Here is a 27,726-nt window from a genome sequence, read left to right on the forward strand (position 1 = left end):
CGTTGTTTCAATTCCTGAAAGACGACGTGCGTCGGGAATTTTGTAAATCTGTCGCTAAAGAAACTAGTTCGTCTCGTCAAGTCGGTCAAGTAAAAGTGACATGCAACAATTGTTACATAAACGATGTAAATGTTGACTAAATCAGGGTTTCCAAAAGTCGGTCCGGCTCTGAATTACCTGAATTTGAAACTCGTTGTCGTTCCAAAACGTTTTGCAACGGTTTGGTACGGTGTGCACTAAGTAGTACACCCCAGCTCATGCACAATCAAACGGACTTGCCAGACAAACCAATTGTTCAATTTTTTGACATTTTCTTGCATAACAAAGCAATGCGTGTCACCTTGTAGGCTACTACTAAACCAGAACAAGAAACGATGGTGTGTAGGCTGTATTCTCTTAAAGGGTTAGGAAGAAATATCTGTCAGCTATTTTAACTTAAGCTCCCGAGTAGCGCAGCGGTCTAAGCCACTGCATCAATACATACCCGGGTTCGATCGCGGGCTGTAACTGTCCGTGATCTGGAGACCCATAGGGCGGCGCACAATTTGGCCCAGCGTCGTCCGGGTTAGGGGACTTAATGTTACATAAATATGAACATATAATATAAACCTATATGTGTTGAACCCGACCACTGTGTTGAAATGGGAAGTAGCCAACATTTTATAAGGAAGTAGAGAAATAACGGTCGAAGAAACATGTTTGAGGTTTGTAGCATTTTACAATTTAATATAGAAAAGTGTTTGAGAAGTTAGACTATTGTAGAGAGAGGTGATTTGGGTTAAAACATCCGCAGAATTGTAAAGTTATTACAATACTGATTTCAACTTTCAAGAATAATAATTGTAGGCTTTTATGTTGATTTATATTGATTATCCTAATTAATATGTGATGTTATAGGCTATGAGGTATAGAGTTGTTATAGGCGATTGATTGCACATTGTAATGTCTACTACAGTCTTTCAATGTAAAGTAGATGTCTATAATGTATTTTAGTTGTGTGTGGAGCCCATGTAGACAGCTGTTGTTATGGAGTGAGGGGATCCAACCAGGTAGACTAGCTAATGGAGATCCAGGTCAAAGTAATAACAGATTGGACTGTAAATGTTTAAATGCAACATGAAGTCTCTGTTTAAACTCTGACCACAGACCGTAAAAGTGTTGTCATTGTTATTGGTTCTTCAATGTTCAGAAATATTGACTGTTCTGTTATTTCTTATTGTAGCTGAGTGAGCTGTGACTTACATCTAAAATGAGTCTCTCTGGGGAGAGAGAGGAGGAGACCACTGCCTCTAAAACGAGTCTCTCTGGGGAGAGAGAGGAGGAGACCACTGCCTCTAAAACGAGTCTCTCTGGGGAGAGAGAGGAGGAGACCACTGCCTCTAAAATGACTCAAGACACCAGTTCTAAGAGGTAAGCGATTAATTGTAAATATATACAGTTCTCTTAAAGGTAGATTCCTTAACGGTGAAACCATCCATTTGGGATGTTACAACAACAAAGATGTTACTACAAACAACGAACACAGTTTTCTTTCTCTCGGACATCGTTGCACACGCTGCCGGATGCTCTTCTCCCTCCGGTGTAAACAAATCACTGTTAATCAGATATGAGGAGTTAGAGAGTCAAATGTGGTCAACTCTGAATCAGTAGCGGTGTGTGGGTAAAATCACTGGGGGAGGCAGCCATATTAAAACCCATGTGTTGTGATCATTTCATTGTGTGCTCTATAACCTGTTAATTCATATGCCTTGACACCGTGATATATAGGACTAAAGGCCTAGACAATAAGACACCGTGATATATAGGACTAAAGGCTGAGACAATAAGACACTGTGATATATAGGACTAAACGCCTAGACATTAAGACACAGTGATATATAGGACTAAAGGTCTAGACAATAAGACACAGTGATATATAGGACTAAAGCCTGAGACAATAAGACACAGTGATATATAGGACTAAAGGCTGAGACAATAAGACACTGTGATATATAGGACTAAAGCCTGAGACAATAAGACACAGTGATATATAGGACTAAAGGCCTAGACCGTGATATATAGGACTAAAGGCTGAGACAATAAGACACTGTGGCAGAATAAATTCAACCACACCTTTGTTTTATCACAAAACCGGATAGAAACCTCTGTCCAGTGAAGTCCACAAAACATATTGCATGTAACAAACAGTTACATGACCTACAGCATGGTCAAGGTAATGTTTCTGACATTTTCTGACCACTGAACAACTATTGATTTAGAACCACAGAGAGTTACAGCAAGTCACAAAGAAAACAGGAGCTGCTTCCACTGTTCCAACACCAGTTCAACCAAAAATAATTTAGTCCAATCAACATAAGCTAAATATGATGTGGCTGTGTGTGTGGAAGTAGAAAGATAATGTTGACTCACCCTACTTGTAAAGAAACACAAATGCCATCCTCCTGTCTTTCATGTTGACAAAACAGTCTATCACCCTGACACACAGTACCCACTTTAATGAATGAATGGTTGGATCAGAATCGCCGTTATAATCATTAGCCATTACGGAGAATTAAGTAAAACCACAAGTCCAAATCCCTATCTCCATCCATTTAGGAAAGGGCAAGATTTAGCTAGCTGGCAAGCAAGCCACAACGAGGTGCAACAATTAAAGTTCTTCTGTCAATGAAATATGCTCTCAATGGGATTTGATAGGAGTGAAGCCAAATCCAAACTGGCTTCCCCTTGACACAGTTTTTTTGTGTGCCAGGACCATTCACAGTTAAGCTCACTCAGTTTAGCTCAGGGGTGTCAAACTCAAATACCCAGTGGGCCAAAATGTAAAACCTGAACAAAGTCGCGGGCCAACATTGAACAAATGAACCTTTTAATATGGACCCAAACAAGTTTTGCTTTAACATTGAATATGGAACAAGCATCGCTTATTACCATACAATATATAATTTAATAGTGGAGACATGCAAAATCGAATTTCAAATGAAAAAACACATCAATGGCATTCATTTATTAAATAAATACAATTTAAATAAAAATCATATGCCTCTTTTCTATTTGCAGCCTTCTGATTTAAATACCAAAATAAACTTTTTCCACTGGCTAATAATTTTACAAATAAAATGATAATAAATCAATCAACCATTCAAGCCCATGCCTTGTAGCAAGAAAAAGTGCACAAAGAAAACATTAATTATTGCACACTGATCTAATCTGATGTGCCCAAGCCAGATACCTGGCATCTCTTCTTGGATGCTAGTTCATCAATGTCTGGCCTCAGGCTCTGAGCTGAAGAAATCCTCAGTATTGAGCGAAGATGTTCATCAGTCAGACGTCTCCTGTGAGTTGTTTTGGTCATCTTCATCGAGGAGAAAAGTTGCTCGCATAGATAAGTGCTGCCGAACATGGAGAGCATCTGAGCAGCTTGGGTGCGGAGCTGAGGCATTGTGTCAGGGATGAACCGTGGAAACTGTGCGGCGCCCACAGCATCATACTTTGACTTCAGCGTGTCGTTGCACTGGAGTTCAATCAGCTCCATTTGGATGTTGGTTGGTGCATTTTCCACATCAACTGCGAAGGGATTACTAAGCAGTTCAAACCTACATTTCTGGACATCGAAGTCGGCAAATCGCCGGCTAAACTCAGCGGAGAGAACACTGAGTTTTTCAGCAAACTGTGCGCATGGGAACACGGCGGTAGAGATCTGCGCTTTTATGGTTTGGCAGCAGGGAAAATGGCAAGGGTTTCCTTGCAGCATCTGATTCTCCCACAGGCACAGTTTAGTTTTAAAGGCCCTCACTGCAGCGTACATGTCTGTGATGATGCGCCCCGCCCCTGAAGCTGCAGGTTCAGCGCATCGAGATGGCTCGAGATGTCACAGAGAAAGGCCAGCTCACACAGAAACTTTTGCTCCCGGAGCTCTGCTGTATCCTTCCCTTTGGTTTCCAGGAATTGACATATTTCCTCACGCAGCTCGAAACATCTGTTCAGTACTTTTCCTCTGCTTAGCCATCTCACCTCTGTGTGATACGGCACGTCTGCGTATTCCGAACCACACTCCTCTAGAAAAAATTTAAACTGGCGGTGATTCAGACATTTGGCTCTTATAAAGTTAACTACCTGTGTTACTGTGGTCATAACATGTTCCATCTTTAGGGCTTTGGCACACAGTGATTCCTGATGTATGATGCAGTGGTAAACAGTTAGCTCACCTGCACAGTTCTCTTCCCGCATCTTCTCCCAAACCATGCCCACCAGTCCACTCTTTTTACCGCACATCGCTGGCACACCATCTGTCGTTAATCCAACGAGTTTATCCCACGGCAGCTTTATTTCAGTTACACATTTGGAAACCTCCTCAAAGATTTCCTTTCCTGTGGTTGTGCCATGCATTGATTTGAATCCCAATAGCTCCTCCGTAACACACAGATTTGAGTCCACTCCACGGATGAAGACTGACAGCTGAGCAGTATCAGATGCGTCGCAGCTCTCATCCACAGCGAGGGAGAACGCAACGAAATCTTTTCCCTTTTCCATCAGCTGGTCATACAGATTGGTGGCAAGATCACATGTGCGATCAGCTACTGTGTTCCTGCTCAGGCTCACGTTTGAAAATGCTTGCTTTTTCTCTGGGCATACGAGGTCACAAACTTTCATCATGCACTTTTTCACGAACTCTCCCTCATTAAAGGGCCGGGCTGATTTTGCGATCTCTGCTGCCACTATATAACTAGCCTTTACAGCAGCCTCACTTTGTGATGTGGCTTTTTTGAACATATTCTGTTGTGAAACCAAACTTCTTTTCATCTCCTCTACTTTCTGGCTCCTTTGAGTCATGTCCAGGTCCTTGTATTTGTCATGGTGTTTCGTTTCATAGTGTCGTCTAATGTTGTACTCCTTACTTACAGCCACGTTGACTCCACAAACAAGACAAACAGGTTTGTCTTTTACATATGTAAACAGATATTCTGCCTCCCAATTGTCCAGAAAGCTCCTGTTTTCTGCCTTTCTTTCGCCATTTTTGGGAAGGGATAGCGCGCTGACAGTTGTAGCGTCTATGTTGCTATGACTACTGTCACAGAGGAGAGGGCGTTTCTGTGTCCTGTCCTGATTGGCACGCGAAAACAACAGCAGAGCATTATGGGATTCGTAGTATTAGCGGTGAATGCGCTGTATAATACAGGCGGGCCAGCTCTAGTAGTAATTTGGTATTGTCTCGCGGGCCAAATATAATTACCCCGTGGGCCAAATTTGGCCCGCGGGCCAGAGTTTGACACCCATGGTTTAGCTCAACGCTGATTGGCTAATTTTTTAATACTTTTTTGTCAAGGAATGCCAGATGCTCTCTGGCTTCCCTTGTCTTCAATGCTACAGAGTACACAGTGGCAGAATACCTGACCACCGCGACTGACCCAAAATTAAGAAAAGCTTTGACTATGTACAGACTCAGTGAGCATGGCCTTGCTATTGAGAGGCTGCAATAGGCAGACCTGGCTCTCAAGTGAAAACAGGCTTTGTGCACACTGCCCCCAAAATGAGGTGGAAACTGAGCTGCCCTTCCTAACCTGCCAAATGTATGACCATATTAGAGACACATATTTCCCTCAGATTACAAAAACCCACAAAGAATTCCAAAACAAATCCAATTTTGATGAACTTCCATATCTACTGGGTGAAATACCACAGTGTGCCATCACAGCAGCAATATTTGTGACCTGTTGCCACAAGAAAAGGTCAACCAGTGAAGAACAAACACCATTGTAAATACAACCCATATTCATGTTTATTTATTTTCTCTTTTGTACATTAACCATTTGTACATTGTTATAACACTGTACATAGCCATAATATGACATTTAAAATGTCTATTCCTTTGAAACGTGTGAGTGTAATGTTTACTGTTCATTTTTTATTGATTATTTCACTTTTGTTTATTATCTATTTCACTTGCTTTGGCAATGTAAACATATGTTTCCCATGCCAATAAAGCCCCTTGAATTGAATTGAATAGATGTCCTACATGTATAGAGACAGAGGGGGCGCTGTTTCGCTCACTCAGATGCTTTCTCCTCTGAGATACATTCAGCCTCTTGTGAATTGAAGGAACATTATGAAACGCAGAGAGACGAAAGATGAATGGTTTTATGTTTTGTATTTTTTTTGGCATCCATGAATACCTGCCACTGCTCTGAGTTCAACTCGAGATACCCAGTACCACGAGTGGCTCATCTTTTAGCCAGGTACATCTCTATGGCAACGAATCCTTCAGAACTAACCTAAGTGTTACACTACGAAGCAAGCTACAGCTACATCTACTCAGGCATTTATAAATCTAGCCAGCTTCAGTTAGCCAGCTTCAGTTAGCCAGCTTCCATTAGCCAGCTTCCGTTAGCCCGCTTCAGTTAGACCGCTTCAGTTAGCCAGCTTCAGTTAGCGTCACATTCCAGGTCAGGCTTCATCCATACTACGACGGTGGAAATTGCTCACCCGCCTGCCACTATTAAAGCCAATTTCTGCTTGATCTGGCAATGTGGTATACGGTTCAGAGGATCAGCCAGAAGAGGACTGGCCACCCCTCACAGCCTGGTTCCTCTCTAGGTTTCTTCCTAGGTTCTGGCCTTTCTAGGGAGTTTTTCCTAGCCACCGGGCTTCTACACCTGCATTACTTGCTGTTTGGGGTTTTAGGCTGGGTTTTTGTACAGCACTTTGAGATATCAGCTGATGTAAGAAGGGCTTTATAAATACATTTGATTTGATCAGTTAAGCAATTGTGGAACCTCCATAGGCTTGGAGGCCAAATTGAGCTTTGTACGGCGATGCCATGCGCCTCCCAAATGTTGCAACAAATGCGGAGGGCTCCGTGATAGCTCCGCATTGACATGATTGGTTGATGGTAGGTGGGGCGGGAGGTTTAAACTTCCTGATCAACAGCTCTGCTCTACTCAGCAAAGTGAAGAAGTATGAATGCCCTGACTTCTGGTCAATGCAGACGGCGGATTGACCATGCAGAGCCTTTTCACTCTAGCAGGCTTTTAACTGCTCGTGAATGAGGCACATTGCTAGTCCAACACCGAACACTTCGTTGAGATAATGCTGAAATATCAAATCCATGAGGCAGTAACACATTTTCATTTGTGCCGAAATTACAATCAAAGAAAAGTTATCTTGCAAGTTCAGCAGACTATGTTGTGAAATAGGTTTTTAGAAGTTCCACCTTTATTTTATTACTTAGCGTTAATACCGACTTCGGATGCTTTGCATTCATAAGCACACCAATCTGTTTAACAGCTTGTTGCATTGTGGCTGTAGACATATCATCCATAGAAGGTTTTGGTAGGCTGTCATTGTAAATAAGAATTTGTTATTTTTTTATTTATTTTTTATTTCACCTTTATTTAACCAGGTAGGCAAGTTGAGAACAAGTTCTCATTTACAACGGCGACCTGGCCAAGACAAAGCAAAGCAGATCGACACATACAACAACACAGAGTTACACATGGAATAAACAAACATACAGTCAATAATACAGTAGAAAAAGGCTATATACAGTGTGCAAAAGAGATAGGATAACGGGGTTAAGGCAATAAATAGGCCATGGTGGCGAAGTAATTACAATATAGCAATTAAACACTGGAATGGTAGTTTGCAGAAGATGAATGTGCAAGTAGAGATACTGGGGTGCAAAAGGAGCAAGATAAATGAATAAATACAGTATGGGGATGAGGTAGTTGGATGGGCTATTTACAGATGGGCTATGTACAGGTGCAGTGATCTGTGAGCTGCTCTGACAGATGGTGCTTATTAAAGCTAGTGAGGGAGATATGTGTCTCCAGCTTCAGTGATCTTTGCAGTTCGTTCCAGTCATTGGCAGCAGAGAACTGGAAGGAAAGGCTGCCAAAGGAGGAATTGGCTTTGAGGGTGACCAGTGAGATATACTTGCTGGAGCGAGTGCTACGGGTGGGTGCTGCTATGGTGACCAGTGAGCTGAGATAAGGCGGGGCTTTACCTAGCAAAGACTTGTAGATGACCTGGAGCCAGTGGGTTTGGCGACGAGTATGAAGCGAGGGCCAGCCAACGAGAGCGTACAGGTCGCAATGGTAAAATCAAATCAAATCAAATTTATTTGTCACATACACATGGTTAGCAGGTGTTAATGCAAGTGTAGCGAAATGCTTGTGCTTCTAGTTCCGACCATGGTGGGTAGTATATGGGTCTTTGGTGACAAAACGGATGGCACTGTGATAGACTGTATCCAATTTGTTGAGTAGAGTGTTGTAGGCTATTTTGTAAATGACATCGCCGAAGTCGAGGATCGGTAGGATGTTCAGTTTCACGAGGGTATGTTTGGCAGCATGAGTGAAGGATGCTTTGTTGTGAAATAGGAAGCCGATTCTAGATTTAATTTTGGATTGGAGATGCTTAATGTGAGTCTGGAAGGAGAGTTTACAGTCTAACCAGACACCTAGGTATTTGTAGTTGTCCACATATTCTAAGTCAGAACCGTCCAGAGTAGTGATGCTGGATGGGCGGGCAGGTGCGGGCAGCGATTGGTTGAAGAGCATGCATTTAGTTTTACTTGCATTTAAGAGCAGTTGGAGGCCACGGAAGGAGAGTTGTATGACATTGAAGCTCGTCTGGAGGTTTGTTAACTTCTCTAGGGCCAGTGGGACGATTTCGTCCCACCTACGTAACAGCCAGTGGAATCCCGTGGCACGTTATTCAAATACCTTAGAAATGCTATTACTTCAATTTCTCAAACATATGACTATTTTACACCATTTCAAAGACAAGACTCTCGTTAATCTAACCACACTGTCCGATTTCAAAAAGGCTTTACAACGAAAGCAAAACATTAGATTATGTCAGCAGAGTACCCAGCCAGAAATAATCAGACACCCATTTTTCAAGCTAGCATATAATGTCACATAAACCCAAACCACAGCTAAATGCAGCACTAACTTTTGATGATCTTCATCAGATGACAATCTTAGGACATTATGTTATACAATACATGCATGTTTTGTTCAATCAAGTTCATATTTATATCAAAAACCAGCTTTTTACATTAGCATGTGATGTTCAGAACTAGCATACCCCCCCAAACTTCTGGTGAATTTACTAAATTACTCACGATAAACGTTCACAAAAAACATAACAATTATTTTAAGAATTATAGATACAGAACTCCTCTATGCACTCGCTATGTCCGATTTTAAAATAGCTTTTCGGTGAAAGCACATTTTGCAATATTCTAAGTAGATAGCCCGGCATCACAGGGCTAGCTATTGAGACACCCACCAAGTTTAGCCCTCACCAAAGTCAGATTTACTATAAGAAAAATATTATTACCTTTGCTGTTCTTCGTCAGAATGCACTCCCAGGACTTCTACTTCAATAGCAAATGTTGGTTTGGTTCAAAATAATCCATAGTTATATCCAAATAGGGGCGTTTTGTTCGTGCGTTCAAGACACTATCCGAAAGGGTAAAGAAGGGTGACGCGCCCGATGCGTTTCGTGACAAAAAAAATCTAAATATTCCATTACCGTACTTCGAAGCATGTCAACCGCTGTTTAAAATCAATTTTTATGCCATTTTTCTCGTAAAAAAGCGATAATATTCCGACCGGGAATCTGTGTTTTAGTACAAAGAGAGAGAAAATAAAAACATGGGGTCGCCTCGTGCACGCGCCTCAGTCTGATTGTCCTCTGATAGACCACTTACCAAAGGCGCTAATGTTTTTCAGCCAGGGGCTGGAATTACATCATTCAGCTTTTTCCCGGGTTCTGAGAGCCTATGGGAGCCGTAGGAAGTGTCACGTTACAGCAAAGATCCTCAGTTTTCAATAAAGAGAGTCAAGAAGAACAAGAACTTGTCAGACAGGCCACTTCCTGTAAGGAATCTTCTCAGGTTTTTGCCTGCCATATGAGTTCTGTTATACTCACAGACACCATTCAAACAGTTTTAGAAACTTTAGGGTGTTTTCTATCCAAAGCCAATAATTATATACATATTGTAGTTTCTGGGCAGTAGTAATAACCAGATTAAATCGGGTACGTTTTTTATCCGGCCGTGTAAATACTGCCCCCTAGCCCTAACAGGTTAACACAGTGTCCAAGGAAGGGCCAGAAGTATATAGAATGGTGTCGTCTGCGTAGAGGTGGATCAGGGAATCACCAGCAGCAAGAGCGACATCATTGATGTATACAGAGAAGAGAGTTGGCCCGAGAATTAAACCCTGTGGCACCCCCATAGAGATTGCCAGAGGTCCGGACAACAGGCCCTCCGATTTGACACACTGAACTCTATCAGAGAAGTAGTTGGTGAGCCAGGCGAGGCAGTCATTTGAGAAACCAAGGCTGTTGAGTCTGCCGATAAGAATGTGGTGATTGACAGAGTCGAAAGCCTTGGCCAGGTCGATGAATACGGCTGCACAGTAATGTCTCTTATCGATGGCGGTTATGATATCGTTTAGGACCTTGAGCGTGGCTGAGGTGCACCCATGACCAGCTCTGAAACCAGATTGCATAGCGGAGAAGGTATAGTGGTGTTCGAAATGGTTGGTAATCTGTTTGTTAACTTGGCTTTCGAAGACGTTAGAAAGGCAGGGTAGGATAGGATAGATATAGGTCTGTAGCAGTTTGGGTCTAGAGTGTCACCCCCATTGAAGAGGGCAATGTTCGCGGAAGCTTTCCAATCTTTGGGAATCTCAGATGATTTGAAAGAGAGGTTGAACAGGCTAGTAATAGGGGTTGCAACAATTTCGGCAGATAGTTTTAGAGAGGGTCCAGATTGTCTAGCTCGGCTGATTTGTAGGGGTCCAGATTTTGCAGCTCATTCAGAACATCAGCTATCTGGATTTGGGTGAAGGAGAAATGTGGGAGGCTTGGGCGAGTTGCTGTGGGGGGTGCAGTGCAGTTGGCCGGGGTAGCGGTAGCCAGGTGGAAAGCATGGCCAGCTGTAGAAAAATGCTTATTGAAATTCTCAATTACAGTGGATTTATCGGTGGTGACAGTGTTTCCTAGCCTCAGTGCAGTGGGCAGCTGGGAGGAGGTGCTCTTATTCTCCATGGACTTTAAAGTGTCCCAGAACTTTTTTGAGTTTGTGCTACAGGATGCACATTTCTGCTTGAAAAGCTAGCCATAGCTTTCCTAACTGCCTGTGTATATTGGTTCCTAACTTCCCTGAAAGGTTGCATATCATGGGGGCTAATGCAGAATGCCACAGGATGTTTTTGTGCTGGTCAAGGGCAGTCAGGTCTGGAGTGAACAAAGGGCTATATCTGTTCCTTGTTCTACATTTTTTGAATGGGGCATGCTTATTTAAGATGATGAGGAAGGCACTTTTGAAGAATAACCAGGCATCCTCTACTGACGGGATTAGGTCAATATCATTCCAGGATACCCGGGCCAGGTCGATTAGAAAGGCATGCTCGCTGAAGTGTTTTAGGGAGCGTTTGACACTGATGAGGGGTGGTCGTTTGACCGCAGACCCATTACCGATGCAGGCAATAGGGCAGTGATCGCTGAGATCTTGGTTGAAAACAGCAGAGGTGTATTTGGAGGGCAAGTTGTTTAGGATGATATCTATGAGGGTGCCCGTGTTTACGGATTTGGGGTTGCAACTGGTAGGTTCATTGATAATTTGTGTGAGATTGAGGGCATCAAGCTTAGATTATAGGATGGCCGGGGTGTTAAGCATGTCCCAGTTTGGTCACCTAGCAGCACGAGCTCTGAAGATAGAAGGGGGGCAATCAGTTCACATATGGTGTCTAGAGCACAGCTGGGGGCAGAGGGTGGTCTATAGCAAGCGGCAACAGTGAGAGACTTGTTTCTGGAAAGTTGGATTTTTAAAAGTAGGAACTCGAATTGTTTGGGTACAGACCAGGATAGTAAGACAGAACTCTGCAGGCTATCTCTGCAGTAGATTGCAACACCGCTGACTTGCCTGACTTGCCTAGTTAAATAAAGGTTAAATACAAAAATAAAGGCTCTGCATGGTCAATCTGACGTCTGCATTTGCCGTGCAGCATTTTACGGTGATACGGCCTCTGCAGAAGTCAGTGCGTTCATACTTCCTGTTCTTCGAGGAGCAGTGCAGAGCTGTTTTCAAGGAAGTGAGTTTGTGTTTATACAGTACCTCCCGCCCCACCTACCGTCAACCAATCATGTCAATGTATTAATCATATAGCTCTGCAATCTTTAAATCGGTTATCTTCCTCAAATGAAGGGGAGGATGACCAAATCTGTGTGAGAGGAAGGGTATCTGATTTCATTGGTCCTCAACTAGTGGCTCAGACACTTCATTCAGGATAAGTGGACTTAGCTCTGAGTTAACCTGCCTAAATGAAGAGTTTGGGGTTCGACTAGCCATGTGCAACACACAGTTATAAGACTACTACACTTAGCAGCGGGAGTATACACCATCATAGTATGGATGAAGCCGGACCTGGAATGTGAAGCTAACTGAAGCTGGCTAGCTAACTGAAGATGGATAGCTAACTGAAGATGGCTAGCTAACTGAAGATGGATAGCTAACTGAAGCTGGCTAGCTAACTGAAGCTGGCTAGCTAACTGAAGATGGATAGCTAACTGAAGATGGATAGCTAACTGAAGATGGCTAGCTAACTGAAGCTGGCTAGCTAACTGAAGATGGCTAGCTAACTGAAGATGGCTAGCTAACTGAAGATGGCTAGCTAACTGAAGATGGATAGCTAACAGGAAGCTGGATAGCTAACTGAAGCTGGATAGCTAACTGAAGCTGGATAGCTAACTGAAGATGGCTAGCTAACTGAAGATGGCTAGCTAACTGAAAATGGCTAGCTAACTGAAGATGGCTAGCTAACTGAAGATGGCTAGCTTTATAAAAGACAGAGTAGAAACCACTCAGTGCTGCTGTTTTCCCAATTGTGGATTCATTTAAAAAGAAACATCAGTAATTATACAGTAGAAGGTCCATTATACAGTTGTTAAAATGAAGTTCATGAGATATTGATGAGGTGATCTCTCCCTGTTTTGTTCAGTGTCCAGAAGCCCAGAGCAGAGTTACCTACAACCAGCCTGCTATCAATGAAGAGTGATCAGCCACCTGCTTTCAGCCAGGAACCACTACCAGATGACAATAAGGAAGTGGAGAGTTTGGACAGTGAAGATGCATTAAAGATCACACACAACCTTCTGGACAGAAGAAGTAAGACTGTGTTTCATACAATATTACAAAGAACGGTACAAAGGCCCTTATAAAACACACACACAAAGTTATGAGTCCCAACTCTCATTGTTTTCCTACAGGTCAAACTCTTCTGACAGTCCAACAAGACATTAAGGCTAAACTGAAACACAAGTTTCAACACATATCTGAAGGAATTGGACACCATGGAAACCAAAGTCTGTTAAAGGACATCTACACAGAGCTCTACATCACAGAGGGTGGAAGTGGAGGGCTCAATAATGAACATGAGGTTAGACAGATAGAGATGGCATCCAAGAAACAAACCACACAAGAGACACCAATCAAATGCAATGACATCTTCAAGCCTTTACCTGGACAAGACAAACCTATCAGAACTGTGCTGACAAAAGGAATCGCTGGTGTTGGAAAAACAGTCTCTGTGCAGAAGTTCATCCTTGACTGGGCAGAGGGAAAAGCAAACCAGGACGTTCATTTCATGTTTCCTCTTCCTTTCCGTGTTTTGAACCTGAAAAAGGACCAATACAGTCTGATGCAAATTCTTTCCCACTACTTCCCAGAGCTGAAAGAGATTGACAGCATTGAAGATGGTGAAACCAAAACTGTTTTCATTTTTGATGGTCTGGATGAGTGTCGACTTCCTCTAGACTTCAAAAACAATGAGAAGTGCTGTGATGTCACACAGCCAACCTCAGTGGATGTGCTGCTGACAAACCTCACCGAGGGGAATCTGCTTCCCTCTGCTCTCCTCTGGATAACTTCAAGGCCTGCAGCAGCCAATCAGATCCCTCCTGAGTGTATTGACCAGCTGACAGAGGTACGAGGGTTCAATGATCCACAGAAGGAGGAGTATTTCAGGAAGATAATCCCAGATCAGAATCTGGCCAATGAAATCATCAAACACATGAAGACATCAAGGAGCCTCCACATCATGTGCCACATGCCAGTCTTCTGTTGGATATCAGCCACTGTCCTTGAGATGATACTGAAAGAGGCAGAGAAGGATGAAGTCCCCAAAACTCTGACCCAGATGTACTCACACTTCATTCTCATCCAAATCATTGTGAAGAATAAGAAGTACAACAAAGCAACAGAGACAAACCCAAAGGAACTGTCTCAGTCAGACAAAGAGATGATCCTGAAACTGGGAAAGCTGGCTTTCCAACAGCTGCAGAAGGGCAACCTGATCTTCTATGAGGAGGACCTGAGAGAGTGTGGCCTTGACGTCACAGAGGCATCAGAGTACTCAGCATTGTGTACAGAGATCTTTAAAGAAGAATCTGGGCTGTACCAAGAGAAGGTCTACAGCTTTGTGCATCTGAGCATTCAGGAGTTTCTAGCAGCAGTGCATGCTTTAGAATCATGTCTGGACAAGAAGGAAAATGTTTTCTCCCCACTAGTGATGAAGAGAAGGAGTCAATACAGTTGTCTGACTTACACAGGAGAGCAGTGGACCAGGCCTTGAAGAGTGAGAATGGACACCTGGACCTGTTCCTCCGCTTCCTTCTGGGTCTCTCACTGGAGTCCAATCAGAATCTGTTAGAGGCCTCTGACACAGACAGGAAGTACAACACAGACCAATGAGGAAACAGTTGAGAGAACAGTCAGGTACCTTTCAGACAAGATCAAAAGGGAATCTTCACCAGAAAGGATCATCAACTTGTTCCACTGTCTGAATGAACTTGGTGCCAACTCTCTAGGTGAAGACATGCAGACCTCCATGCGATCAGGAAGTCTTTCAGAATCAAGACTAAAACCTGACCAATGTTCAGCCCTGGCCTACCTGTTACTGATGTCAGAGGAGGTGCTGGAGGAGTTTGACCTGAAGATATACAACACAACAAAGGAAGGTTATCAGAGGTTGCTGCCGGTAGAGAAAACCTGCAAAAGAGCACTGTAAGTTATGTTATTGAGTTGATGTTTACAGTATCATTATAATGAAGGATTTGTATATATAACAGATTATCTACTCTCTCTAGCCTGGATCGGTGTAAACTGACATATGAATCCTGTGAGACTCTGACCTCAGCTCTGCAGACACCAAACTCCCCCCTGAGAGAACTAGACCTCAGCAACAATGACCTGGGAGACAGAGGAGTGGAGCTGCTCTGTGTTGGACTAACCAGTCCACTCTGCAACATACAGACACTAGTGTGAGTTAAATATCTTCAGTATGAGTTATTATGTGGATGTTTTAAACATGTGTTAACCATGTGCTCTTCTGCCCTCTAGTCTAGGTCAGTGTGGTCTGACAGAGGGTTGCTGTTCACATCTGGCCTCAGTCCTGAGTTCACCCAACTCACAACTGAAACAACTGGAGCTGAGAGACAATGACCTGCAGGACTCAGGAGTTACACTGCTGTCTGCTGGACTGGAGGATCCAGACTGTAAACTACACACACTGGGGTAAGTACAGCTGTTTCAGTCAGGTCTTTACTGAGCTGAGTTACACTGCTGTCTGCTGGACTGGAGGATCCAGACTGTAAACTACACACACTGGGGTAAGTACAGCTGTTTCAGTCAGGTCTGTACTGAACTGAGCTTAGTAAAACAAATACTCTGAAAATCTGACGTTTCATGACAATGTTTGTGTCATGGACAAATGTATGGGTGTCCTACAAGATGATTGACACCAGTACACCAACCTAGACAGCTGTTGTGTGTCTCTCTGTAGGCTGTCTGGCTGTCTGGGCACAGAGGAGGGCTGTGCTGCTCTGTCTTCAGCTCTGAGGTCATACCCCTCCCACCTGAAAGAGCTGGACCTGAGCTACAATCACCCAGGAGACTCTGCAGGGGGACTGCTTTCAGCTGCTCTGGTGGATCCCACATATAAACTGATGAAGCTGAAGTAAGTCAGAATAGATGTCCTAATAGTGTGAGCAGTGGTTGTGTCATATGTAGTGAAGTAGGGTCAGTAACATGAGGACATGATGGTAGAATTAAGGGGAAGTTTACTCAGCAGGCTGAGCACTCCAACACAGCATACATCATCACCACATGAATACTCTTCTTCTGCATCTCTGATATCCTGGTGGAATTGTACTCTGTTCTGTATGCAGTAGGTAGGATAGAATACCTGTATGTCTCTAGTAATGAATTGTACTCTGTTCTGTATGCAGTAGGTAGGATAGAATACCTGTATGTCTCTAGTAATGAATTGTACTCTGTTCTGTATGCAGTAGGTAGGATAGAATACCTGTATGTCTCTAGTAATGAACTGTACTCCGTTCTGTATGCAGTAGGTAGGATATAATACCTGTATGTCTCTAGTGATGAACTTGGATAGTGCACCAGAACACAACAATATGGTTTAAATGTTGACTGCTTTATTAGGTCTTTGTCAGTCAATAACCTGTTTGTCCTACAGTGTGGATCATGGTGGAGAGTGCAGGCTGAAATCAGGGCTGAGGAAGTGTAAGTCTCTTCAATCCTAATTAACTGCATATTCAGAACTATAGTAACATAGTAACTAATCAATACTTGTTCTGTTCCTACAAAACAACATTTTATATGAAGATGTGGTTTGATTAAACTCTCCTTTTGTCTACAGATGCCTGTCATCTCACCCTGGACCCAAATACAGTAAACCCAAACCTGGTACTGTCTGAGGGGAACAGGAAGGTGACATGGGTGGAAGAGAAGCAGCATTATGAAGACCATCCAGACAGATTTGACTATCGTCCCCAAGTTCTCTGCAGAGAAGGCTTAACTGGATCTCGTTATTACTGGGAGGTTGAGAGGGATGGTACCGAGGCTGTCATTGGTGTGGTGTAGAGGACTGAAGAGAAAGGGAAAGGAGGATGACTGTAGGATTGGAGCCAATAGGAAGTCCTTGAGTTTATTCTGCTTTGAAAGAGGTTATGAATTGAAAGTCTTTTTCCATGCTGGAGTCTGGAGATCCATCTCTGGTCCTGTTTCTAAGAGAGTTGGAGTGTATCTGGACTGGCCAGCTGGTACTTTGTCCTTCTATAGTGTGTCCTCCTCTGGTACACTGACACACCTTTACACAGAACACACCACATTCACTGAACCCCTCTATCCTGGGTTTGGGTTTAGGTTTTACTCCTCCTCAGTGACCCAGTGTCAGATAGATGGCCAAGACATTCAGAGGTGAGTCATAGCGATATTTTATCATTTGTTTTCCTCTGGAATCATTCCTACAATTACATTAGTTGTAGTGGTGTGTTTTAATGTGTTCTGTTGGACCTACAGACAGTTAGATTAGTAGTAGTGGTGTGTTTTAATGTGTTCTGTAGGACCTACAGATAGTTAGATTAGTAGTAGTGGTGTGTTTTAATGTGTTCTGTAGGACCTACAGATAGTTAGATTAGTAGTAGTGGTGTGTTTTAATGTGTTCTGTTGGACCTACAGACAGTTAGATTAGTAGTAGTGGTGTGTTTTAATGTGTTCTGTAGGACCTACAGACAGTTAGATTAGTAGTAGTGGTGTGTTTTAATGTGTTCTGTTGGACCTACAGATAGTTAGATTAGTAGTAGTGGTGTGTTTTAATGTGTTCTGTTGGACCTACAGATAGTTAGATTAGTAGTAGTGGTGTGTTTTAATGTGTTCTGTTGGACCTACAGACAGTTAGATTAGTAGTAGTGGTGTGTTTTAATGTGTTCTGTTGGACCTACAGACAGTTAGATTAGTAGTAGTGGTGTGTTTTAATGTGTTCTGTTGGACCTACAGACAGTTAGATTAGTAGTAGTGGTGTGTTTTAATGTGTTCTGTTGGACCTACAGACAGTTAGATTAGTAGTAGTGGTGTGTTTTAATGTGTTCTGTTGGACCTACAGACAGTTAGATTAGTAGTAGTGGTGTGTTTTAATGTGTTCTGTTGGACCTACAGACAGTTAGATTAGTGGTAGTGGTGTGTTTTAATGTGTTCTGTTGGACCTACAGACAGTTAGATTAGTAGTAGTGGTGTGTTTTAATGTGTTCTGTTGGACCTACAGACAGTTAGATTAGTAGTAGTGGTGTGTTTTAATGTGTTCTGTTGGACCTACAGACAGTTAGATTAGTGGTAGTGGTGTGTTTTAATGTGTTCTGTTGGACCTACAGACAGTTAGATTAGTAGTAGTGGTGTGTTTTAATGTGTTTTGTTGGACCTACAGACAGTTAGATTAGTAGTAGTGGTGTGTTTTAATGTGTTCTGTTGGACCTACAGACAGTTAGATTAGTAGTAGTGGTGTGTTTTAATGTGTTCTGTTGGACCTACAGACAGTTAGATTAGTAGTAGTGGTGTGTTTTAATGTGTTCTGTTGGACCTACAGACAGTTAGATTAGTAGTAGTGGTGTGTTTTAATGTGTTCTGTTGGACCTACAGACAGTTAGATTAGTAGTAGTGGTGTGTTTTAATGTGTTCTGTTGGACCTACAGACAGTTAGATTAGTGGTAGTGGTGTGTTTTAATGTGTTCTGTTGGACCTACAGACAGTTAGATTAGTAGTAGTGGTGTGTTTTAATGTGTTCTGTTGGACCTATAGACAGATTAGTCGTAGTGGTGTGTTTTAATGTGTTCTGTTGGATGTACCGATGTCCAGTTATCTCTCCTCTCTGTAATGTAATTCTCTCTCGAACCATAGAGGTCATCAGAACCTGTTAAATAGAACAACCTATAGTCATTCTCTTCTAACCACTAAAGGGCATCAGAACCTGTTAAATAGAACATCCTCTCTGTAATGTCATTCTCTCCCTAACCACTAGAGGGCATCAGAACCTGTTAAATAGAACAGCCTCTCTGTAATGTCATTCTCTCTGTAACCACTAGAGGGCATCAGAACCTGTTAAATAGAACAGCCTCTCTGTAATGTCATTCTCTCTGTAACCACTAGAGGGCATCAGAACCTGGTAAATAGAACAGCCTCTCTGTAATGTCATTCTCTCTCTAACCACTAGAGGGCATCAGAACCTGGTGAATAGAACAGCCTCTCTGTAATGTCATTCTCTCTCTAACCACTAGAGGGCATCAGAACCTGTTAAATAGAACAGCCTCTCAGTAATGTCATTCTCTCTGTAACCACTAGAGGGCATCAGAACCTGTTAAATAGAACAGCCTCTCTGTAATGTCATTCTCTCTCTAATCACTACACGGGGGATAACTCATGATACCTGGTGACTTCACACCTCTAAGGGCTTTCCTCAAGATATGCAATGTCACCTGTTGGTATTGCCTATATGAAAGTTGACATAGTGGGTTATGTCACATTTAGGCAATGCGCCCTACATAGGGAGTTGTTCTCTCACCCCTTATAAACTTGTTGTATGTCTTATGAAGACTGTATGCATGCTATATAAAGCCTTTATAAGTTGTATTTAGTTTAATCACAGTCTATCCTTCTGCTTTACCAACACCAGAGACCATGGTGGAGAGAGTTGTATTAAGCCTGGACCTGAGAACACCAGAGACCATGGTGGAGAGAGTTGTATCAAGCCTGGACCTGAGAACACCAGAGACCATGGTGGAGAGAGTTGGATCAAGCCTGGACCTGAGAAATGTGAGTTAACTGATAATTGTTTTCTATTTGGTCAAAACAAGCTTAAAGGTAGAGTCAGCGATATGACGTAGATGCACAAAGTAAACAGCATTGTGGGTCAATTTCAATAACAACTAAGAGCATTGTAGCGCAAGGCTAAACGTCTCCGCTGTTTTGGTCCCGTGACTACCACTCTGTAAGAGAGTGAAGAGAACCCTTGCACATGGGCAGATACTGTGTGTGACTGTGTGAGAGAGAAGTCAGGCATCTTGCTCATCACAATATCTGTGGTGCTGCTCGTACAAAATCATTTAGCTGACTCTACCTTTAAGCTCTCATCCTAGGATCTACCAGAAATCAGACCCCAACATCTACAAAACACGGACCAGAACGATGTTGTTTCCTGCTTCCACAAACATTAATTAATATAACACTAATGTCAGATTATGGTATGCTAATGAGTGTACATTCTGAGACTGTTGATCACTTATATATTCATTTTTATTAAAAGTCTAATGAATAATTATTAATTCAATATTCCATGAGATTGTCCATTTTAAGTAACAACTACTTTTGACTTCAGGGATTCCTCAGAGCTGTAAGACTTGTGACCATGTTGAGGTAAGTCATAATGTCAATTGTTACTTTTACATACCTGCAGGAGTCAGGCACATTCTCAAAGCCAGGGGTGTACTGACCAACCATTCTTACTGGGATATAGACAGTCCTGTGTTCTGCTTTAGTAATATAAACACAGTCTCAAAGCCAGGTGTGTACTGACCAACCATTCATACTGGGATATAGACAGTCCTGTGTTCTGCTTGTAGTAATGCAGGATTTTAGCTGTTGTCATATTTTGTCATTAGACAGTTTCATTGATAAATCCCCAGCATTCCATGTAACGTTGAATAAATACATTTGATTAGTTACTTTCGTTAATGGGCCAGTTTCCTGGACACAGATTAAGTCTAGTCTTGGACCTTAAAGAACTTTCTATTGAAACTTCCATTGAGCATGCTTTTTAGTCCAGCACTAGACTCAATCTGTGTCCAGGAAACAGGCCCCATATGTATTACTGACATGCTTGTCCTTGTTCAGGACTCCACACACTGGCTTCAGATTGAACCCTTGACTTCCACTGTCCAGGGAGTGACAATGTTCAGGTAAAATAACTACTTTTAACATTTCATTCCACTTGCTAGTGTATTTCCCCATTACCTTTGGGAGTAGTCTTCTAATCCAACCTCTCCATTTGACCATTGACCCTCTCTACCATATCTTGTTGTTGCCCTCAGGCACAGGACACCCAAAGGGAGTTATGAGTGCACAGTGTCTGGGCTCCGCTGGCTGTGTGAGAGAGATGTCATTCTGAAGTATCACTTCAGGAACTGGGAACCCTACAGTCACCTTCTGAAAGACATGCAGTACACACAAGGTGGTCCATTGCTGGACATCACTATGGAGTTAGGTGAACTGGAGGAAGTTCATCTGCCACACTGTGTCTGTTTAGGTAAAACCATATAGAAATAGTATTCAGGAAGACATTTCCATGTAACTGAGTTTCACTTCCTGAATGAATGAATGAACTATTCTGGGAGTTTGAGTTTACTGTGATCTGGTACTGCATATTCTTTGTGTTTTAGTTGGATGAATAATACAATATTTGTCTTTCTGTCTCCTTTTTATTGTGTTGTTCAGGGACCAACCCTTCCCTGAGGAATGAGATGAAGATTCTTCATGTAGAGGAACATGGAGTGTCTTTAGAGGAAGTGCATGAGGTCACCAGATTCCATGCTAAGATTCTCCATCCCAAGTTCTCAGCTATCTCTGTTATACTGAGCTATATCTTTTCTTGGAACGTAGATGTCCACTCTGAGCTGATGCTCTATCTGACAGTGAAAAAGCAAACACTAATTCCACGCCTATACCTGTTCCCCAGTAACCCCGGCCAAATACTGGTGAGGTTCCATTATTATAGAGGTGACCTTAACTAACCAGTGGTGCAGTTTATGTTGACACTCATTAAATGAAGATAAGTGTGTTGCTAGTTTTCTGAATAATGTTTGAATTAGACTATACATTGACTGGCTGTGTATTCCATGCCTCGTTTCACAGGCTGTGGAAGAACAGGAATCAAAGTTTCAAGGGTCTAAAAGGATTCCTATCACAAGACCAGAGCAGTCCTTAAAACTGAAAAGTTCCTTCAGACTGAACATTCCCTGTTCTACCTCCATCTTTCCACCGGTACAGTATTTGTAGACTAAGAACATGAATCTGACATTTAAGTCACATCTCTCTCTCTCTCTCTCTCTCTGTCTCTCTCTCTCTCTCTCTCTCTCTCTCTCTCTGTCTCTCTCTCTCTCTCTCTCTCTCTCTCTCTCTCTCTCTCTCTCTCTGTCTCTGTCTTTATGCTGGCAGTGTTTGGTGCATGCTGGGTATTGTATGAGCGAGTGTGAGTGTTGTCTGGAGTTAGATCGCCTGTGGTTTCTTTCTTGTTTACTTTTCTTGGTGGTTTTCCTTTTTTCAGTGGTAGAATTAGATATATTGTATTTCTTGTTGAATTGTCCTGGTTTTGGTGGGGATGGCGACCCACATGTGGTCGGTGTCCCTGCCACTTGGGCACGGCTTGAGGTGTGTTACTGAAGCTGCTGTCACTGTGGAGGAGTATCTGGTCTCAGTAGGAGAGAAGGTAGACTATGAAAAAGTTATGCCGCTTTTTCTCCGTCAACAAGGGTTACGATTTTGAATGTAACGCCTTTTATTGCAAATGAGCGATTGGAACGAGAGTTATTGCGGTTTGGGAAGTTGGGTTTCAAACACTCGGCTCTGAAAAAGGTTGTTGTTTCGGCGACAGGTGTTTATGTTTTTGGACTCACCGGAGCAGACTTTGGAGTTATCATTTAAAGTCAAGTATGACAACAGACTGTATATGGCTAATGCTAGTATGGGTAGTCAACAGTGATTTGAGTGTGGGGATGTTGGCCATAAGCGACATGCTTGCAGGTGGTCCTCGTAACGCCTGGACTCACTGATGTAGGGAGAGGTGGGCTGACAGTGGTAGAGCAGCCACAAGCACCTGTTGCTGAGGAACAAGTTGTTTGTGTTGAGGGTACTGAGTTGCAGTTTGTAACAGAGGGGAACATAGCGTCTGATGTGCAGCAGAAAAATATTGTTGTAGGAGCTCAGGATGGATCTGGGGAGCCATTTCCCCAGACTGGTGAGAAGATGCCCAGTACGCGTGATGGGGTACAGGAGGGGGTTTAGGTGGGTATAGTCTCCCAGGTAGTGGAGGAGATGCACGGTACGAGTAATGGGGTACAGGATGGGGTTCGGGTGGAGCTAGTCTCCCAGGTAGTGGAGGAGATGTCCACTACTGGTAATGGGGTACAGGAGGGGGTTCAGGTGGGGCTAGTCTCCTAGGCAGTGGAGGAGATGCCCGGTATGAGTAATGTGGTACAGGTGAGGAGTGTTGAGAGGGATGTGGCAGAGGGGAGTCAGGGGTCTGTTGCCTCAGTTGAGGAGGATCAGGAGAAGGATATGGATATTTCTGATATGATAGCAGCTGGCGATGACTCAATCAATCAAGGTTAGACAGGTTGTATGTATCTGATCTCTACTGTAGTAGTTAATGAAGGTGGTGTCGGTGCAGCAAGGTTAGACAGGCTGTATGTATCTGATCACTACTGTAGTAGTTAATGAAGGTGGTGTCGGAGCAGCAAGGTTAGACAGGCTGTATGTATCTGATCACTACTGTAGTAGGGTTGACATTACTCCTGAGGGTTTTTCTGATCCCCATATTGTTACTGTTGATATTCACTTGTCCTGTCCATGAAGGTCATCACCTTATTGGTATTTTAATGTGAAGATTTTACATGACGCCATGTTTTGGGAAAAGTTTTTGTTGTTCTGGAAAACATTGAGGGTTATTAATTAGAATTTTTGAATCCTTGAGACAATGGTGTGAGGTTGGGAAGGCCCAAATATGTGTGTCTTGTCAACAGTATACTGCTCTGTCTTGTATTGAAGTTAAAGAGACTATCAGGGCCCTTGAACAGGACATCAAATCTATTGAATTGAAGTTGCTCACTCAGAGGGACCCCGGAGCCCCTGGCATCGATGTTTTACCATCTGAGTTCTATAAGCACTGGGGTGCTACCCCGCTGTCTATTGGGGGGGATTTTTATGAAGTGGTGTGTGAATCTTTTCATGAGGATTCTCTTCCTGTATCCTGTCAACGTGCTGTGCTTTCATTGTTGCCAAAAGGGAGGATTTGGCCCTTTAAAAAAACTGGTGACCTGTTGCATTGCTGTGTGCAGAATATAAAATGATATCTAAGTGTCTCTCAAACAGGTTGAAAGAATATCTGGGGCTGTTGGTCCACAAGGACCAGTCTGACTGTGTACCTGACCGCTCTATCGTTGAGAACTTGTTTCTGATAAGAGATGTTTTAGATGTTTGTAAACTGTCTGATGTGAATGTGGGTTTACTTTCTTTGGATCAGAAGAAGGCTTTTGACCGTGTGGACCACCAGTACTTGTTCAAAACAATGAAAGCCTTTGGGTTTGGGGATGTTTTTTTGTCTTGGATGAGTTTACTGTATGCTGGGGGCCTCATGTATGATGAAGGTGGGGGGTTGGGTTGAGCTGCCCCATCCCTGTCCATAGGGGTATTAGGCAGGGATGCCCAACTTCAGCGCAGTTATATTGTCTGGCAATTGAACCAATGCTTTGTTTTTTAAGAGCGAGGCTTACTGGTTTCTCTGTGCCAGGGGTTATGAAGGGTCCCACGATAGCACGGTCTTTGTATGCAGATCACGTGACAGTTTTTATTACAGGGGTTGAGGATGTTAAGGTTCTCTCAAATGCTCTAAAGGTGTGTGAGGGGTTCTCCTCAGGTAGAGGAGAACCCCCTCTTTTCTTTGGGGAAAGAGTGAATCGCTGTGGGCAGGTCAGCTTCAGATGGGGTCCACTCCACGGTTGGGATGAACATTGTTCTTACAGTGTCCCAGGTTGGTGGGGATGATTGACCTGATCACTAGCTGATTCTCAGGTGTGGGAGAGGTTTTCTCTTCCCAAATGTTTATATTTGGGACAAAGTACAGGTTTAGTAGAAGGGGTGAAGTTCTCTTAACTTTGTGTCAGGGGCAGCTAAATTAGCAATTTGGAAAACATGAAAGAACAGTATTCGAGGACAGGGGTTTGTGGATGTGATGGGAATGCTGGAGGGGATGTTGGCAGCGAGACTGAGGGTTGAGTTTGCCTGTTACAAAATGATTAACATTGATCTGTTTGAGTCTATGGGGTATTCAGAGGCTGTTGTGTTGAGTTACTGTGGAGGAAGATTTGGTGTTGTGTTTTTAATTGATGTTTAACCATGTTTTTGTTTAACCTCTCTCTCTCTCTCTCCAGAGGATTCATCTCATACATAGAGACACCACACCAAGCTTTTTCAAGGTGGTTATGGAAATTACAGGGATTGAGATGGAGTTAATCGGTGATGATGAGAGGACAGTATGGAAAGAAATTGTACCAACAGGTAGGAGAATATGTCAATCATAACTGTTATTTCTGACAGATGCTGTTTAGAGTGATATAACCTATTTTTGTTTCTTTCAGATGAATACATCACTGAAACCCATTCAACTAGTAAGTAAACATGAGAGATACAAACCAATGACTTGAGGGCCAGTCAACATGGTTTACTGTAGGACCTGGACTAATTCTGATTATAAAATACTGTCTTCAAGAACAATGACATCTCCTCCAGGACTTGATGTAGATTAACCTGGTTCTGAATGACCCAATGACATCTCCTCCAGGACTTGATGTAGATTAGCCTGGTTCTGAATGACCAAATGACATCTCCTCCAAGACTTTATGTAGATTAGCCTGGTTCTGAATGACCCAATGACATCTCCTCCAGGACTTGATGTAGATTAGCCTGGTTCTGAATGACCCAATGACATCTCCTCCAGGACTTGATGTAGATTAGCCTGGTTCTGAATGCTCCAGACTGTTTTTCTATGTCTGTGAAACCGTCCCTAAATGTGAATATGTGATATGTTCAGGTCGTTATTGTAAAAGATAATGTTTTCTCAATACTTTTATTTTAGGAGTCTGCTTCTAAATGACTGAAATGTAAATGTTCAAATGTAGTTATTTTGTAACCTGACTCTCTCAGGTGCTGTGTTGGGGGCAGGAGGTCCGGCTGAGAGCAGTCTGACTGGTCCTGCAGAGCAGCAGCTGCGTTCTGTACGGACCGAGTTTGTGAAACGAGTGTCAAGACCTGCCCTGAATGAACTGCTGGACGGACTCCTGCAACACACAGTCATCAACCAGGAGGAAATGGAGTCAGTGAAGGTGATAGCTGAGAGGACAGAGAAGGCACGTGACATCATCGACATGGTGTTGAGAAAAGGAAATGAGTCATGTTCCAGGATGATCAACCTTCTTGGGGAGCTGGACCCCTGTCTTTGTTCACTGCTTCAGATCAACAGTGTTGGAGAACCAACCTAATGGCAGAATGGATAGTAACAGTGTTGGGGTACCAACCTAATGGTAGAATGGATAGTAACAGTGTTGGGGTACCAATCTAATGGTAGAATGGATAGTAACAGTGCTGGGGTACCAACCTAATGGTAGAATGGATAGTAACAGTGTTGGGGTACCAACCTAATGGTAGAACTGATAGTAACAGTGCTGGGGTACCATCCTAATGGTAGAATGGATAGTAACAGTGTTGGGGTACCAACCTAATGGTAGAATGGATAGTAACATTGTTGCGGTACCAACCTAATGGTAGAATGGATAGTAACAGTGCTGGGGTACCATCCTAATGGTAGAATGGATAGTAACAGTGTTGGGGTACCAACCTAATGGTAGAATGGATAGTAACAGTGTTGGGGTACCAACCTAATGGTAGAATGGATAGTAACAGAGTACAAACGTTATGGAGAAAAAAACATTGTATATATATATATATATTGTGTGTGTGTGACGACCCTCCCGCTCTGTCACACTGTGACGACCCTCCCACTCTGTCTGCAGAATTCTTTCTCTTTGATCTTGTTTTCTTTAATAGGATGTCGGTGGGCAGAGCCGGAAGGGTCGTCAGTGAAATGGGACACACCTGGGCTCGGCTGTGTCCCGGGGATAAATACACCTTTCCCCCATTCATTGAGGAGACTCTCTCCACCCAGACACACTGTTGTTTTTGGTTGTGGCATTTTGGGGCTTCGTTGTGTTCATTTGTTTTGGCACCTCTCAACAGCCCTCATTATCACCATCTGTGAACACATCCACTCACTTCCACTGCTGACTACACACCCCATTTTTACTTGTATATAGTTGACTTTATTTAAAAAATATGTTTTTCTATATCTCCACGTTGTCTCCCTTTTTGTTACGGGCTATGAGCTGGTTCCTAACAGTGTATCAGAATTAGAATATGAATTAGAGGTCGACCTCTTGACCTCGATTATTGGAGGACCAAAAAAAGCCGATACCGATTAATCGGCCGAATTGTTTTATTTATTTTTATTTGTAATAATGACAATTACAACAATACTGCATGAACACTTATTTTAACTTAACAAAAAAAGAAACCCAGCCTAAAACCCCAAACAGCAAGTAATGCAGGTGTAGAAGCACGGTGGCTAGGAAAAACTCCCTAGAAAGGCCAAAACCTAGGAAGAAACCTAGAGAGGAACCAGGCTGTGAGGGTTGGCCAGTCCTCTTCTGGCTGTGCCGGGTGGAGATTATAACAGAACATGGCCAAGATGTTCAAATGTTCATAAATGACCAAGATGGTCAAATAATAATAATGACAGTAGTTGTCGAGGGTGCAACAGGTCAGCACCTCAAGAGTAAATGTCAGTTGGCTTTTCATAGCCGATCATTGAGAGTATCTCTACCGCTCCTGCTGTCTCTATAGAGTTGAAAACAGCAGGTCTGGGACAGGTAGCACATCCGGTGAACAGGTCAGGTTTCCATAGCCGCAGGCAGAACAGTTGAAACTGGAGCAGCAGCACGGCCAGGTGGACTGGGGACAGCAAGGAGTCATCATTTTACATT

At 43.0% G+C, this 27,726-nt stretch overlaps 2 protein-coding genes and 1 pseudogene across 2 annotated transcripts in view; 2 read left to right on the plus strand and 1 right to left on the minus strand.

Moving 5' to 3' along the window:
* LOC106597038 (NACHT, LRR and PYD domains-containing protein 12) overlaps positions 1-27,726 on the minus strand; it is a 173,834-nt gene that overhangs the window by 112,648 nt on the left and 33,460 nt on the right. The window lies entirely within an intron of this gene.
* LOC123744234 (NACHT, LRR and PYD domains-containing protein 12) overlaps positions 1-27,726 on the plus strand; it is a 294,132-nt gene that overhangs the window by 79,124 nt on the left and 187,282 nt on the right. The gene's annotated exons all lie outside the window — the stretch shown is intronic.
* Positions 636-26,481, plus strand: LOC123744238 (uncharacterized; annotated as a pseudogene).

The sequence above is a fragment of the Salmo salar genome, chromosome ssa08 (assembly GCF_905237065.1).
Source record: "Salmo salar chromosome ssa08, Ssal_v3.1, whole genome shotgun sequence".
NCBI classification, from domain to species: domain Eukaryota; kingdom Metazoa; phylum Chordata; class Actinopteri; order Salmoniformes; family Salmonidae; genus Salmo; species Salmo salar.